Here is a 17001-nt window from a genome sequence, read left to right as displayed (position 1 = left end):
AGTTTTGACTTATGGCTGTGAGAGATGAACTTCTAATCACAAAGAAAAATACTCAAATTTCAGAGTTTTGAACTCAGAGTTCAGTTCTCTTGACAGATTATCCAGTGCAGCACTGTAGTGTCAAACTTTTTGAAGTTTGTATCACTCACCCATATGGCCCTTTTCAACACTACCTCCATTATGACAGGTCGGGAGGGTAGTTGTGGGATGTGAAAGCTGTTTTCAGGTTGTTGGTGTAATGGTTCAGGGATTCCGGACTGGAGCAGATTCGTTTGGCATGAAGACCTAGGCTGTAGGGAAGGGACCGTTTGATGTGGAATGGGTGGCAGCTGTCATAATGGAGGTACTGTTGCTTGTTGGTGGGTTTGATGTGGATGGACATGTGAAGCTGGCCATTGGACAGATGGAGGTCAACATCAAGGAAAGTGGCATGGGATTTGGAGTAGGACCAGGTGAATCTGATGGAACCGTAGGAGTTGAGGTTGGAGAGGCAATTCTTGAGTTCTATATCCTCTCTTCTCGTTATCCGCCAGGCCTCAACCTCCGCTAATTTCAAGTTGCCGCCGCTCATACCTCACCTGTCTTTCAACAACATCTTTGCCTCTGTACCTCTGCCTCCACTGACATCTCTGCCCAAACTCTTTGCCTTTACAAATGTCTGCTTGTGTTTGTGTATGTGTGGATGGATATGTGTGTGTGTGCGAGTGTATACCTGTCCTTTTTTCCCCCTAAGGTAAGTCTTTCCGCTCCCGGGATTGGAATGACTCCTTACCCTCTCCCTTAAAACCCACATACTTTCGTCTTTCCCTCTCCTTCCCTCTTTCCTGATGAAGCAACCTTGGGCTGCGAAAGCTTGAATTTTGTGTGTATGTATGTGTTTGTTTGTGTATCTATCGACCTGCCAGCGCTTATGTATGGTAAGTCACATCATCTTTGTTTTTAAATATATTTTTCCTGCGTGGAATGTTTCCCTCTATTATATTCATATCATTAATTTGAACCCCACAATTACGTATGTTATTGACACTGTTGCATTTCGAAATCTTTTCTGTCATCTTATTGTCTGTTTCTGTTTTGCCAGTAGGTTCACTTTGTATTCACCTTCTCCTTTTTACCGTAATCTACTATACAATTTTATCCCACCTATATATACTCAATAATACGTAACCCACTACCAAACCATTACCAAAAAAATTTTTTTTCCGCTTTCAACACTACCGCTGCTATAAAATCCACCATTTCCAGTTCACAAACAGTTCCTTTCACCTATTAAACAACCATTTCGGCTAGTTCTAATAACTTTCACTTTATTTCCATTTCCATTTTTCCCACATCATTGATCATTTTTAGCCGCTTCCCACAGGTTTTAACGTCATTATTTCTTCGTCAGACAATTGTTAGCCTCATTCTCATAATCTGCCACCACAAAACCACTCCTTTTAATACATTTACACGTAGTTTTTTCGAAATTTTCTTGAGTTTCTCCACCCTTTAACGTGTTTTGGCGGCAACACAACCACCTAACATTTATGCACATCGTTGTCTACCAACCCAAGTTCACCACAGGATCAAGACAGCCCAGCTTTAACCAACACTTTTATATACACACACACACACACACACACACACACATATATATATATATATATATATATATATATATATATATATATATATATATATATATATATATATAAGAATATAATAGAGGGAAACATTCCACGTGGGAAAAATATATCTAAAAAGAAAGATGATGAAACTTACCAAACAAAAGCGCTGGCAGGTCGATAGACACACAAACAAACACAAACATACACACAAAATTCTAGCTTTCGCAACCAATGGTTGCCTCGTCAGGAAAGAGGGAAGGAGAAGGAAAGACAAAAGGATATGGGTTTTAAGGGAGAGGGTAAGGAGTCATTCCAATCCCGGGAGCGGAAAGACTTACCTTAGGGGGAAAAAAGGACAGGTATACACTCGCACACACACACATATCCATCCACACATACACAGACACAAGCAGACATTTGTGTCTGTGTATGTGTGGATGGATATGTGTGTGTGTGCGAGTGTATACCTGTCCTTTTTTCCCCCTAAGGTAAGTCTTTCCGCTCCCGGGATTGGAATGACTCCTTACCCTCTCCCTTAAAACCCATATCCTTTTGTCTTTCCTTCTCCTTCCCTCTTTCCTGACGAGGCAACCATTGGTTGCGAAAGCTAGAATTTTGTGTGTATGTTTGTGTTTGTTTGTGTGTCTATCGACCTGCCAGCGCTTTTGTTTGGTAAGTTTCATCATCTTTCTTTTTAGATATATATATATACCATGTCACCCTCACAACACCCCCACAACGACCCCATTAAGTTTTATTTACATTCCCTCCGTAAACATGCCTTCACCCTAGCCAGATTACGCTCCCGTATTTTATTTTCTCAGGCTTGTCTGACATTTGGCATTACCCCCAAAGTTCCCATCTCTGGCTGCAACCCTTCTTTCCATCAGTCCCTATACCAGTTCCAAACTGAACAATCCTTTGCCCTCACCCACCTAATCCTTCACCTACACATCAACTCAGCCAATGAACACACCCGTCAACTCCTATCCTTAATAAAAGTCCTCAATCTTTCCTCTCCTGCATCCACACCGGCTGTTCAAAGCATCCTCCTACAGGCCAACCGCAAATTAGAACAGCATGCCACCCTCTACCTCAAAAAACTATCCAATCTCCTGGTCTCCCACCTCTGGAAAGGCAACTCACTCACCCTTCACAACCTTTCCAGCAAACCTCAACCTCCTCTCACTGCACACAAACCCAGTCTCTCCCATCTACTCAATCTCCCACTTCCAGCTCCGCTCCCTCCAAAACCTCAAAATTCCAATCAACACAATCTGGAACCACAACACCCTAATTCAGTAGTTAACGTTTCCTCCAAACCTCTCTCCCAATCTGGAACCTCTATCCTATCCAAAGGCCTCACCTTCAGCCCCACTCCCAGATTCAACCAAACAGCCCTCGTCAAAGATTTACTGTCCTACACTCATACTCTCTGCTGGAAATATCACTTTGCCATGAAGAAAAATTATCCTACTCCTACTCCTAATGATCCAACTCCCCAAGACACTATCCAAATTGAACCCTGCCTGGAACAGTTCCGTCCTCCGTCACAGCGGGACCCACCTCCTCTTCCTCAAAATCACCCTCTCCAAACCTTCCAGGAATTTCTGACTTCCAGCCTTGCTTCTCAATCCTTTTTAAAAAAACCTTAATCCAATCCCAACATCACCACTGCTGAAGCCCAAGCTATCTGTGATCAGAAGGCTGACCGATCCATAGTCATTCTTCCGGCGGACAAGTGTTCCACGACCGTGGTACTTGATCGTCGGGAGTATGTGGCTGAGGGACTGCGTCAGCTTTCAGACAACACCACATACAAAGTTTGCCAAGGTAATCCCATTCCTGATGTCCAGGCGGAGCTTCAAGAAATCCTCAGAACCTTAGGCCCCCTACAAAACCTTTCACCTGACTCCATCAACCTCCTGACCCCACCGAAACCCCGCACCCCTACCTTCTACCTTCTTCCTAAAATTCACAAACCCAATCATCCCGGCCGCCCCATTGTAGCTGGTTACCAAGCCCCCACAGAACGTATCTCTGCCTACGTAGATCAACACCTTCAACCCATTACATGAAGTCTCCCATCCTTCATCAAAGACACCAACCACTTTCTTGAATGCCTTACCCAATCTATTACCCCCAGAAACCATCCTTGTAACCATTGATGCCACTTCCTTATACACAAATATTCCGCACGTCCAGGGCCTCGCTGCGATAGAGCACTTCCTTTCACGCCGATCACCTGCCACCCTACCTAAAACCTCTTTCCTCATTACCTTAGCCAGCTTCATCCTGACCCACAACTTCTTCACTTTTGAAGGCCAGACATACCAACAATTAAAGGGAACAGCCATAGGTACCAGGATGGCCCCTCATACGCCAGCCTATTCATGGGTGGCTTAGAGGAAGCCTTTTTGGTAACCCAGGCCTGCCAACCCGAAGTTTGGTACAGATTTATTGATGACATCTTCATGATGTGGACTCACAGTGAAGAAGAACTCCAGAATTTCCTCTCCAACCTCAACTCCTATGGATCCATCAGATTCACCTGGTCCTACTCCAAATCCCATGCCACTTTCCTTGATGTTGACCTCCATCTGTCCAATGGAGAGCTTCACATGTCCATCCACATCAAACCCACCAACAAGCAACAGTACCTCCATTATGACAGCTGCCACCCATACCACATCAAACGGTCCCTTCCCTACAGCCTAGGTCTTCGTGGCAAACGAATCTGCTCCAGTCCGGAATCCCTGAACCATTACACCAACAACCTGAAAACAGCTTTCACATCCCACAACTACCCTCCCGACCTGGTACAGAAGCAAATAACCAGAGCCACTTCCTCATCCCCTCAAACCCAGAACCTCCCACAAAAGAACCACAGAAGAGCCCCACTTGTGACAGGATACTTTCCAGGACTGGATCAGACTCTGAATGTGGCTCTCCAGCAGGGACACGACTTCCTCAAATCCTGCCCTGAAATGAGATCCATCCTTCATGAAATCCTCCCCACTCCACCAAGAGTGTCTTTCCGCCATCCACATAACCTTCGTAACCTCTTAGTTCATCCCTATGAAATCCCCAAACCACCTTTCTTACCCTCTGGCTCCTACCCTTGTAACCGCCCCCGGTGCAAAACCTGTCCAATGCACCCTCCCACCACCACCTACTCCAGTCCTGTAACCCGGAAGGTGTACACGATCAAAGGCAGAGCCACGTGTGAAAGCACCCACGTGATTTACCAACTGACCTGCCTACACTGTGAAGCTTTCTATGTGGGAATGGCCAGCAACAAACTGTCCATTCGCATGAATGGACACAGGCAGTCAGTGTTTGTTGGTAATGAGGATCACCCTGTGGCTAAACATGCCTTGGTGCACGGCCAGCACATCTTGGCACAGTGTTACACTGTCCAGGTTATCTGGATACTTCCCACTAACACCAACCTGTCAGAACTCCGGAGATGGGAACTTGCCCTTCAGTATATCCTCTCTTCTCATTATCCGCCAGGCCCCAACCTCCGTTAATTTCAAGTTGCCGCCGCTCATACCTCACCTGTCTTTCAACAACATCTTTGCCTCTGTACTTCCGCCTCGACTGACATATCTGCCCAAACTCTTTGCCTTTACAAATGTCTGCTTGTGTCTGTGTATGTGCAGATGGATATGTGTGTGTGTGTGTGTGTGTGTGTGAGTGTATACCTGTCGTTTTTTCCCCCTAAGGTAAGTCTTTCCGCTCCCGGGATTGGAATGACTCATTACCTTCTCCCTTAAAACCCACATACTTTCGTCTTTTCCTCTCCTTCCCTCTTTCCTGATGAAGCAACCTTGGGTTGCGAACGCTTGAATTTTGTATGTGTTTGTTTGTGTATCTATCGACCTGCCAGCGCTTACGTATGGTAAGTCGCATCAAATTAATTTCTATAAAGAAATTTAAGCTTGACCTTGCCTGAAAAAAAGTTTAAAGTTAATTTAATTTTAATACAATCTGCCACTGTTTGCAGGTGAAAGAGAACTGGACCACTGGTTTGTTAGGTAATTAATTTTACATAAATGTTTATTGTGACTGTAATTGAACATGGATTTATTCTTTTACAAATGTATATGAACACAACAGTTATTGAGACACTTTCATTAATAAATGGAAAGAAAAGCAGCTTTTTGGTTTCTCATATTTGTTCATGCATAATGATGTTTCTTGTGTGTAAGTCTCAGAAAATGACACAAGACATCGGATGAATGAATGCATATAAGAATCCAAGAAATGTTTGAACATGGGGCATTATATGCATTAAATAAAGGAAAAATATATGTTTACAATATGATCAACTGTTACACTTCTTACTGTAAACAAAAATACATACTGGTATCATAATCCATACATACTGCTATGCACATCTTCCCATTGCATCTGGTTATAATATGATGTCAACAAACACACTCAATCATTTTAATTATAGAATCCATCCCTCAATGTACACCATATGTTCACAGTTGTTTAAACTGTAATGCCTCTGAAATTTACTTTGCTCTAAAGAATGAAGCTGAAGATCAGGAGAAGAGTTACTTCCACATATACGAATATAAAATTAACATTCCTTTTCTGTAAATGAGCAAGCCTTTATACATTTTGCTTTTAGTCTTTGATGCAAATCCATTTCCTCACAAGGATCTTTTCCACTGACTTGCCTTCCAAATATTGTGCACAACTGTGACTCATAGCTAACATTGATGGAGTTTCCTCTATGAATATCAATTAAATATTCCATGCTTTGACAATAGTGGATGGGATCAAGATACTGGACAGACTCAGAAATACAAACCAAATTTCCACACTCACAGTGGTAATTCATCTGAATCACAACTATGAATATAAATATAGAAACGTGGAAGAATTGCAGTTAAATCATGATACGCTGTATGATGGGGACAGATGGGATTAGCAATAAGTGTAAGTTCTTCCAAGTGATTCAGTGCAGCAACATACTTCAGTTGATCAAAATCCTGAAACACAGAAACAGTGTACATATGCACTGCTGGAAATCTACAGCCAGTAGTTCTTACAACATCCATAAACATTTTATGTTTATATAAATTAGGCAAGGGAGTAATGGCAGAGAATCAGTAGGATTATGAGGGACATTGATTGTTCTGAGACTATTATCTCGAAACTCACACCCTTTTGAAGTACTCTCCCAGTAGTCCTATGCAACACTGCAGCTATTAAAACTATCTGGCAAAGGTTTCATAGCAATCATCTTATTGGAGGTTTTTTAGTAATAGCCCATACTATGAGACGGCTGCTTCTGGAGATTCACATACATGACCACAAGGAAAATTATGTGGAGTTAGATGAGAACTATAGGGTGGATGAAGAAGTGCCTGAACAAAGGATTTCTAAACAGAGATTTGTTTTTGTTAAGTGTTAAATTAAATAAATAAAATACATAAAAAATGGAACATTTGTCATGGTAGACCAGGATTTCTCATAGTCCTTGATTCTTTAAAAGAGTCTGAGCAGGCAGTTTCCAGAATAAGAACCAGAAACTGGTGTCTTGTCTTCATCCACAAAAATGATAGAGAAGTAGGCCTTACTTCAAAGAGCGTTCTTTTAACTCTTGTTAGGCCAGTTAGTTCTTGGAAGAATACAATGGTGACTGCTGTTCTGTTTCAGAGTTGACATGCTAATGCCTCATTTCATGATCAGTAATGGCATTAATTAATATCTTAGATTAAAATCTAATTTTTCTAGTGCTTTCTGATAGGATTCAACACAAAGAGATTTTTTTCTCAGGGGATTAGAAGATTAATACCCATGACTGCAAACCTTTTTATCTACACTTACATCTACATCTATACTCTACAAATTACCATGATGTGCATGGCAGAGGGTACATCCAATTGTACCAATTATTAGGGTTTCTTCCTTTTCCATTCACAAATGAGATGCAGGGTAAACAATTGTTTGAATGCCTCTATGTTTGCAGTAATTATTCTAATCTTGTCCTCATGATCCCTAGGTGAGTGATAAATAGGGAGCTGTAGTACATTCCTAGAGTAATCATTTAAAGTCAGTTCTTGAAACTCTGTTAACAGACTTTCTCAGGATAGTTTACATCTATCTTCAAGAGTCTTCCAGTTCAATTCCGACAGCATCTCTGTGACATTCTCCCATGGATTAAACAACCCTGTGACCATTCAAGCTGCCCTTCCCTTTAAATATCCAATGTCCCCTATTAGTCCTAAATGGTAAATGTCCCATCCATTTGAGCAATATTCAAGAGCTGTTCACATGAGTGCTTTATAAACAATCTTCTCTGTAGACTGATTGCACTTCCCCAGCATTCTACCAATAAACCAAAGTCTACCACCTGCTTTATCAATGACTGAACCTTTGTAATCATTCAATTTCATATCCCTATAAAGTGCTACACCCAGTTATTTGTATGAGTTGGCCGATACGAGCAGTGACTCACTGATATTATAGTCATAGAATTCTATGTCTTTTCATTTTGTGAAGGGTAAAATTTTGTGTTTCTGAACATTTACTGCAAGCTGACAATACTTGCACCACATTGAGATCTTATCAAGATCTAACTGAATATTTATGCAGTTCCTTTCAGAGAGTGCTTCATTATAGATAATTTCACCACCTGCAAAAAGCTCGATTTTATTATTAATATTGTCTGCAATGTCATTAATATACAACATGAACAGCAAGGTCCCAATGCACTTCCCTGGGGCACATCTTAAGTTGCTTCTACATCTGATGATGACTCTCCATCCAAGATAACATGCTGTGTCCTCCCTACCAAAAACTGCTTAATCCAGTCACAAATTTCTCTTGATACCACATAAGGTCATTCTTTTGACAATAAGTATGGGTGTAGTACTGAACTGAATGCCTTTCAGAAATAAAGAAATATTGCATCTACCTGGTTGCTTTGATCCAAAGCTCTCAGTATGTCATGTGAGAAAAGTGTGAGTTGGATTTCACATTGTGACGAAGCAAGTAGGGATATTTTTTACTTCCCCTCTTGTTTTACCATCTGCCTCCTTAAAATTCATTTTTGAACTAATTACCATTAACATACACAAGTATAATCTGCATTTTCATAAAACAGAAAGGTTGGCCCTCAGTTTTAAAGAATATAACACCAGATCTAATTTTGTGCTTAGTTTTATGTATGTAAATGATTTCCTAATTTATTTTTACTATTCCTAGACTGTGAAGTGCAACTGTGCATCTGTTGGCTACATCATTAACAGTAGACAGTAGCTGTACATCCACACCCATTTTTCAGCCCATGTAGCAACGCATTATGTTGACACCGAGGACATTAAATGAAGAGATAAAGCAGGGAACATTGTCACATGTGGTGCCTCAGGTGAGGAATATTATACATAACCACAATAAACAAGGACTCTGGAATTGTGAGCTGTGAACTCGACAGCGGCTTACAGTGCAGTGGCGCAACAGCCAATCAACACATGGGTTTCATGGCCACACTGTATGACAGTAGACAATCAGTGAGTGGATTCTATGGAAGCAGCCATTGAGTACAGGAGCAGCCAATGAGTACGCAGGTGGACACAGTAGACTGGAGATAAAAAAAAAAAAAAGATGCCTTGCCGAGAGAATTACAACTTGCTGCAGCCTTGCAGATCCAGATGACAACAGCAATGGCAACAGCAGCAGCAGAGCAGCAGAAGAAGAGTGAATAAGAATAAGGTAATTTCATAGCAAAAGCTGTTTTATATTAAGTGATATGTAATGAGTGGCCTTAACAAACAAGACAGTGTGGCTGAAAACAAAGTTATAGAGGGTAAGTTTTTAAATAAACAGAAAGATTTAACAGGGACTGATTTGCAGGACTGTAGTCATTACGGAAAATTGGAAGCTGTTTTAAGGCAAATTATGAGTCGTAGGTGTACAAAAGAAGATATTAATAGTCTGAAAGAAGATATTAATAGTTTGAAAGAAGACATTAGGGGGTTGGGAAATAGCACAAAAAAAGTAGTACATAATACTAATGAGAAATTAACATTGAGTAGTAAATGTATAGAAGAGAGAGAGAAACTTTGTGGTGACAGTAGTAGTAGGAAGGTGGAGGTTTTTGAGAAACAGTGTGCTGAAAATAGGGTTAAACCTGAGAACCAAATCAATCAGCTTAAAAATGATTTTGAAACAGAGGTAAAAACAAAGCGTGCAGTAGTGGTAGAGGAAAAACTGGAAAAAGTAAACGAAAATGTAGATTCAAAATCTGCTAAAAAAGAGAAAAAGGTGGAAGAAGTATAAAATCTAAAGCATAGAGAAGGAGGCAATGTCTCTGATAATCATTTTGGTAAGCAGGATGATAGTTTTTCCACAGAAGAGATTGAGTATCTAATTGTGAACTAGGCAACTTGGATACTGTTTATATTGTGCAATTCATGACACTGCAGCTGGGAATGAGAGTGTAACAGAAAGAGCAAAATTTTAGTGAAGTACAAGTCATATAACACTGCATCATTGGATCTATATGTTATCTGAAAACTTCTGTTTGTGTTCTGATGAATTATGAGCTTGAGATGATCATACTGGAATAAAGGACAATAATTTTGCCGATTAACTGATAACTGTGGTGCTAGGCTGATGTGAATATTCTGACAGGTCAACTGTTTGGTAGCATTTTGTTAGTATTTAATTTTCTGGTTGAATGAGAGTAGTGCTGAGTTGAAAAGAGAAGTGGGACAATGATTTGGTACAACTTCCATCCCCCTAAGTTTGATTTAAGTATTAATTAGGTTATGTAAAGGTGACTCTATTCTTTGTCATCATGATTTGTAAAGCTATGCTACTGCGCATTTTGAGTTTTGCTATTTTGCAAATGGGAATGAAACAAAAGTCTTTCAAGTGTGACCAATTTCAGACAGTTATGACTTAGAGTAAGGTTTTGACGTGTAATGTGCATCTGATTTTAAATTTTTACTAATCAACACCTTTCATACAACAGTCAGTTTTAGTGCTAATTATTGTAATGTTATGAGAACTATGTAATGTATATATTTATGAAGTAATGACTATCACATTTTTCCTTAGACTTAAGTTAGAAGTAAAAGTAAGTGTCCTAAAGCAGGATATTTTGTCTGATTTCTTCATGTATTGTGGCGGAGGAGAACTACCAACAAGTGAACTGATAGCAGTGCATTCCTTACCATCTGCCACTTGGGGCTGTTGAAGGTGTGGACAACTTGCTGAGAAAGTTTGGAAAAGCTCATTAAGCACTTGTGAAAAATACCAAACTTCGAGCAAGTGAAAATTTTTGTCTAAACATGAACTGCAATATGCAGTGTAATTTAGCTTCTTTGTTACCCACGAGGATTAATTTTTTGTTAAGTAAGACAGGACTTGTATAAAATGATGTGTATCTTTAAATGTAATCTTCACTTACCCAAAAAGGACATCACTTATGATGTAGATGCACAAATTTTGCTGAAAGTATAACTTGTGGATCTTTTGTGACATTGTACAATGCACTGTATGTAAATATTTTGTATGGGGACATTCGGGTTAGTTACACCAAACAACCCCCATTTAGCAGTAGTTCATTTATTCACCCCAAACACAAGCAAGGCTCACAAAGAACAGGACGTGGCAGAAGAGGCCAAAGTACTCTTAATAGGCCGGGAGAGGGGGGGGTGACTATGGCGTCGGCAGGAGTGGTCCGCAGGAGCCAGACCATGGTCAGGTCGACAGTGTCACCAGGGAGCTGTGTGGGTAGATGTTGTGAAGGAAGGTTCGGCCACCGAACCTGGAAGTTGTTGAAGCGAGACGGGTGTCATACTGGGCGTGCTGGTCGTGCGGTGACAGGTAGGCCGGCAGTTTGCGGGTGGAACAGAGCGACAACGATGATGTCTCCGGTGGGTGTGGCAAACACACGAAGCATGTCCAGGTCAACGTCGGGCGAGAGGGAAACACATTTCACCAGGTGGCAGGGAATGGCGGAGGTTGTGTCATGGGCCCTGGATGAAGAGAAACACACGACAAACGGTGTATAATCGCGCAGTATTATTGAGATGTCATGGATTATGTCTGGGGGAACAGGCACAAACACCTTGAGCAAGGGCACGTTCAAGATGGGGTGGGTGTGAGAAACCTCAACAAGGTGAGGCAGGTGATGGTGGAGAGGTCGAAGGGACCGGAGAAGGGCCCGGTGGCGAGGGCGTGATCGTAGGTAAGCTTGACGTGGGGAGCATGTGGTCACTCAATAAAGCGCGTGAGACTGGAGTAGAGGGCGAGGTCGGAGGAGAGCTCGATGATTGGAGCTGGAAGTCACTCGACCGAGTGTGTAAGTCCGACGTGGAGGGAGTGGTCGGAGCATCATGAGCCAAAACAGTGAGTGGCATGGTCGTGGCCTGAAGAGGGGTAGAAGAAGGCTCGACATGAGCAGGCTTAAGTCTGTTGAGAGAGACTCTAACAGCTGAATCTTTCATCTGGATGTCATAGGTGTTGGCTGAGCGCTGGAGAACTCGGTATGGGCCGGTATATGGAGGTTGGAGGGGAGCACGGTCCGTGTCACCTCGGAGCATGATGTACTCACAATTGTCCAGAGATTTCAGGACGTGAACATTAGGGTTGGATTGGCTGGCAGGCGGAGGGATATGGAGGTTGATGAAATGGTGTCTGACACGGTCCACAAAGGAAGGTAAGTCAGAATGAGGGAGAGAAGCAGAAGGGCTCACAAGTTCACCAGGGAGAACAATGTTCTGGCTGTATACGAACTTGGCTATTGTGCCTTTGAGGTCTTCCTTATAGGTTGCACAAATGCTGAGTAGCACAACGGGAAGGGCCTCCGTCCATAGAGAGTTGTGGCATCGAAGAGCCACCTTGAAAGTGTGGTGCCAGCGCTCAACCAGCCCGTTACTTTGCGGGTGATATGCTGTGGTATGGATGCACCAGATGCTGCAAATGTTACAAATCTCGTTGAACAGGGCCAACTCAAATTGTCTGCCCTGGTCAGTCGTGATGATAGCTGGACATCCGAAACGCGATACCCATGACTCAACAAAAGCTCGAGCAACAGTATCTGCCGTAATATTGGGGAGGGGGACAGCCTCTACCGAGTGAGTTGTTCAATCGATAAGACAAGAGAACATAACACAAGCCATTAGAGGGGGTAGAGGACCAACAATGTCGTTATGAATATGCTGGAAATGCCCAGGAGGGATCGAAAAGGCGCCGAAGAGGGGTGAAGTGTGCTTGTGTACTTTGCAGTGTTGGCACGCGACACAGGAGCGTGCCCATTGCTGGCAGTTCTTGTGACATTTCTCCACACGAAGCACTCCACTACAAGGTGGGCTGACGCATGAACACTGGGGTGGGCTAAATTATGCAATGTGTTGAAGACAGCTCAATGGAGCGTGGTTGGGATGAGGGGGCATAACGTGCCCGTACTGTTGTCGCACCAGATCTCACCAGAAATGCCAAGGAAGGTGGTGCGGACGAAGTGTAGTGAAGAGATAGAGTCTGAAATTAGGTTTTGTGTTTCCTCGTTGGCGGGTTGGAGGTTATGCAGTTCAGAGAGGTCTAACAGCGAATGGACGACATCGACTCGTGAAAGGAAATCAGCAACTATATTGTCAGCACCCTTTATGTGTCTGACATCAGTGGTGAACTGGGATATGAAGTCCATGTATGTGAAGCGGCAAGGAGGCGGGTCAGCTGGCAGATTTGCAATGGCCGCAGCCAGGGGTTTGTGATCTGTTAAAGCATAGAAAGGGCATCCCTCAATGTCAGTTTTAAAATGATTGGTCACTTTGTAGACCGCGAGCAACTCCCTGTCAAATGTGGAATATTTCCGTTGTGCATTGGTGAGCTTGCGTGAGAAGAACTGCAGAGGTGAAGTTTGGCTGTCGATTGTCTGGCTAAGGACAGCACCGATGGCAGTATCGCTCGCGTCTGTGGTGATGAAAAGCTGCACATTGGGGTGAGGATGTGCGATGGTGCAGGCCTCGGCAAGGACATTTTTGAGGGCAGTGAAAGAGACAGTCATAGCAGGGGTCCATGGAAGGGGCCGAGATCCAGAAATGTTGGTGCCTGCCAAGGAATCCGTTAGTGGAGCCTAAAACTCCGCAGCCCAAGGTAGATGTCGGCAATAATAATTAACCGTCCCCACAAAGCGCCAGAGCTCTTTGAATGACGAAGGTCTGGGTAGGTTTAGTATTTTTTGTACTTTCTCATGGGGCGGTGAAATGCTGTCGGCAGCGACCCTGAAAAACAAGAAAAGTGACAGCAGGTTGATGCAGCTGCAATTTGTTCTGGTTGGTGTTGATGCCTGCTGCCATGAGAGTGTTCATAACAGTTTGCACGTGTCGAATGTTGTCTTCGACGGAGGAGCTGAACACAAGAATGTCATCAAGATATGCAAAGCAGAATTTTAGGTTGAATAGCACTTCGTTGATGAAGTGTTGTCAGGTCTGGGTTGCATTTTTCAGACTGAAGGGCATGAATCGAAACTGAAATAACCCGATCGGGGTGGTGATTGCTGTCTTCTCAATGTCTTCAGGTGCCATGGGGATCTTGTGGTAGGCCCGTTTGCGATCAATGACATAGAACGTGGTCGCACCTGCGAGGGAACTTGTAAAATCGGCAACATTGGGTATGGGGTAGGTGTACATAATTCTTCGTGCGTTTAGTCAACGGCAGTCTCCGCACAACACCAGGACCCGTCTTTATTGGGTGTCATATGTATGGGTGTAGACCAGCTACTGGCAGATGGTTCAATGACACCGGAGCTTAGTAGTTCAGAAATCTGATTTTTATGGTTGGAAAGGCGCTCGGGACAAAATGGACGTGGTTTACTGGAGATCATGGGAACTGGTGTGAGGCGAAGCTTGTGAACCGTGCCGTTGGTGGTGACGGAAATGTTGCCGGCGGCGCGGGAGGTGGTTTGTTTACAATGTGTGGTGGGCGGGGCAGGTGAGGCGTGGTCGTGGTGTTCAGAGCCACTTGGCACATCCGACACGAGCCGAGGCGGCAAAGCGTCCCAGGATTCAACGCGACAAGATGGTCACCAGCCCAAAGTAGTGACACCGTGGTCGGGTGAGCATGGTAGAGCTCATGAGCCGTTAGTGAGTCCATTGTCCGAGGGTGCGGCCTGTGGCAGCACATTCGTGGGTGAAACTCTTGGCTCGAGTGCACTGTTTGTGTTGTCAGTGGTGGTTGCACGGCGGCGCGCAGGAGTTGAAGTTGCATAGTTTGAGGTGCTGTCTATGAGGGGCGGGGTAGGAGCCGTTTGTGTCCAGCCGAGTGTCAAACGCTGCCATGTTAGGAAGGTGTGGCCCTGCGGAGCTGTCAGTACATGTTATGGCAGTCTTGATAGCACAGTTGCGAGGGGTAGCGGGAGGTAAACACACGGAGGCTCGATTGTTGGGACTGCAAGCAGATTCGGCGCACTTTCTGACCTCGCTTTTTCCTTGCTGTAGTGTCTGTAGTTCCTTTGCTGCATCGGAGAGCTGGAGCTGAGTTTTGTGGAGCCAGAGGGAGAGCTCGAAGTTTTCCTTGCATAGGCAAGCGATGTTTTCAACCTCTACAAGGCCCTTGTGCATTGTTTCTAGTAATGTCATCAACAGAGATGAGCATGTACAGATGAGATGAGCCCGGACCGATGTGTCACGGGTGGGGGGGTTTGCTCGATGGAGCACAGGGGAAGTGAGTCTTGGACAGATGATGAAACATGGTGTTTCGCACTAGGCCCAGTGAAAGTTTGTGGTGTCACAAGAAGTCAATGCTTAGTATAGGTTCGTCAATTTTGCACACTACTAAAGTCCACTCAAGTTTGCAGTTTGCAGAGAGTGACACGACGTGGGAAGTTGAAACCAAGCATTGTAGTTTAGTTGAATTCACGGTCTGTAGTGAAGTATGATGAGAGCGGATGTTCGACGACGCTAAGGACGTAGGCAGCAGCAAAACATCAGTGTCTGTGTCCACTAGGAAAAGGTATCCCAACGAAATGACTTTAATGTAAAGTCATCCGCAACTATCTGGTCGTTCCTGGACAGAATGGAGCACTGGAGGGTGCCTGTCATGTTGTGTGCAGGAGGCGGCACCCGGATCTACCTGCGATTGGCCTTTGGGAAGTAGCAGGGTGGTCTGCAGTTCTGTGCCCCCTCACCAAACCATGTGTGGAAGTAACAGCATGGGTAGTGCGGTTGCATTTCCTGTGGAACGTTCGTTGCCAGTGGCAGTGGCCATGGTTCGGTGGCCACAGCAGGCTCAGTTGCAGGAAGGGGCGTGACCACGGGAAGAGCCGGTGACGTTCCAGTAGCTTGTTTACTGCTTCCTGGAGTGAGAGGAATGGTCAGCACAGTGCAGCCCCGGTTGCGTCCAGCTGCCAGACAATGAGCCTGAACCTGAGACTTGTCAGGAAGGCAGTGGCTAATGAAACAGAGCAGTGATGCATCGTGTAGCCTGTCAGCAATTGTCATTCTTTGCTTGACAGGTTCAGGAGACCTCTAAGCCAGAGCAAAGTGGATGTGAGGAGATAGTTTATCTGACCAGATGGTGAGGAGAGCTGTGTCAGAGAGTAGACCAGGGCAAGTAGCCGTCTCCAGAGCTGGGAAGGTTTGTCGTTGCCTAGTTGCTCGACATGGAGCACTTGCCGTATTGCTGCCTCAGTTGAGTGTGAAAACCGACGTAGAACCATCTTTTTGGCTAGAGTGTACCAGGTAGATAAGTCCGGGGCATTGACCAGGTCAGAAATCTAGTCCTACTGGTCATTCAGGTGGGTGATGAGACACAGAAACCTGGCTGACTCATCAAGTTTGTAATGGTCGAACACTTCATCTGCAATTTTGAACCAGGTTGTAGCTCTGTCGGAATTAAACGGCGGCAGCATCAGTAAGCATTGTAGAATGTTTGGAAGAACAGCTTGCATTAGGAGGTGAACTACTCATGCATCAAATAAACGTTGCATTTGCCCCAGGTTTTTTTATTATAAACTAGCTACACACCCTCACTTCAAACAGAAGTTAAAGAAGGACCTTTGCCAACCATGCCTCAACTCATAAAAAATGGAACCATTATAGAATCACTTTGTCCAAAAGTTGTTTTTTCACAGCCAAGAAGTCAAATATAAATGAAACCAATCAAAAGAAACAAAGCAATTTCAGTCAGTTTTTACTACATAAAGCAAAATCAATAAATAAATATGTCCTAACCAAGTAAATTCAATATTAGCCTCTTCTCACAAAGATAGGCATGCAGCACTTAATTCTGTCACTGACACATAATTCCAAAAATACTTCTATCACCGAAGTAAAAAATTAACAGTGACATCTGTTGGTTTTTTGGTGTACTGTAAAACTAACAGTGCCTGCTATTGGTTATTTGGTACACTATGCTT

The sequence above is a fragment of the Schistocerca piceifrons genome, chromosome 6 (assembly GCF_021461385.2).
Source record: "Schistocerca piceifrons isolate TAMUIC-IGC-003096 chromosome 6, iqSchPice1.1, whole genome shotgun sequence".
Taxonomy (NCBI): Eukaryota; Metazoa; Arthropoda; class Insecta; order Orthoptera; family Acrididae; genus Schistocerca; species Schistocerca piceifrons.
This window is presented reverse-complemented; position numbering follows the sequence as displayed.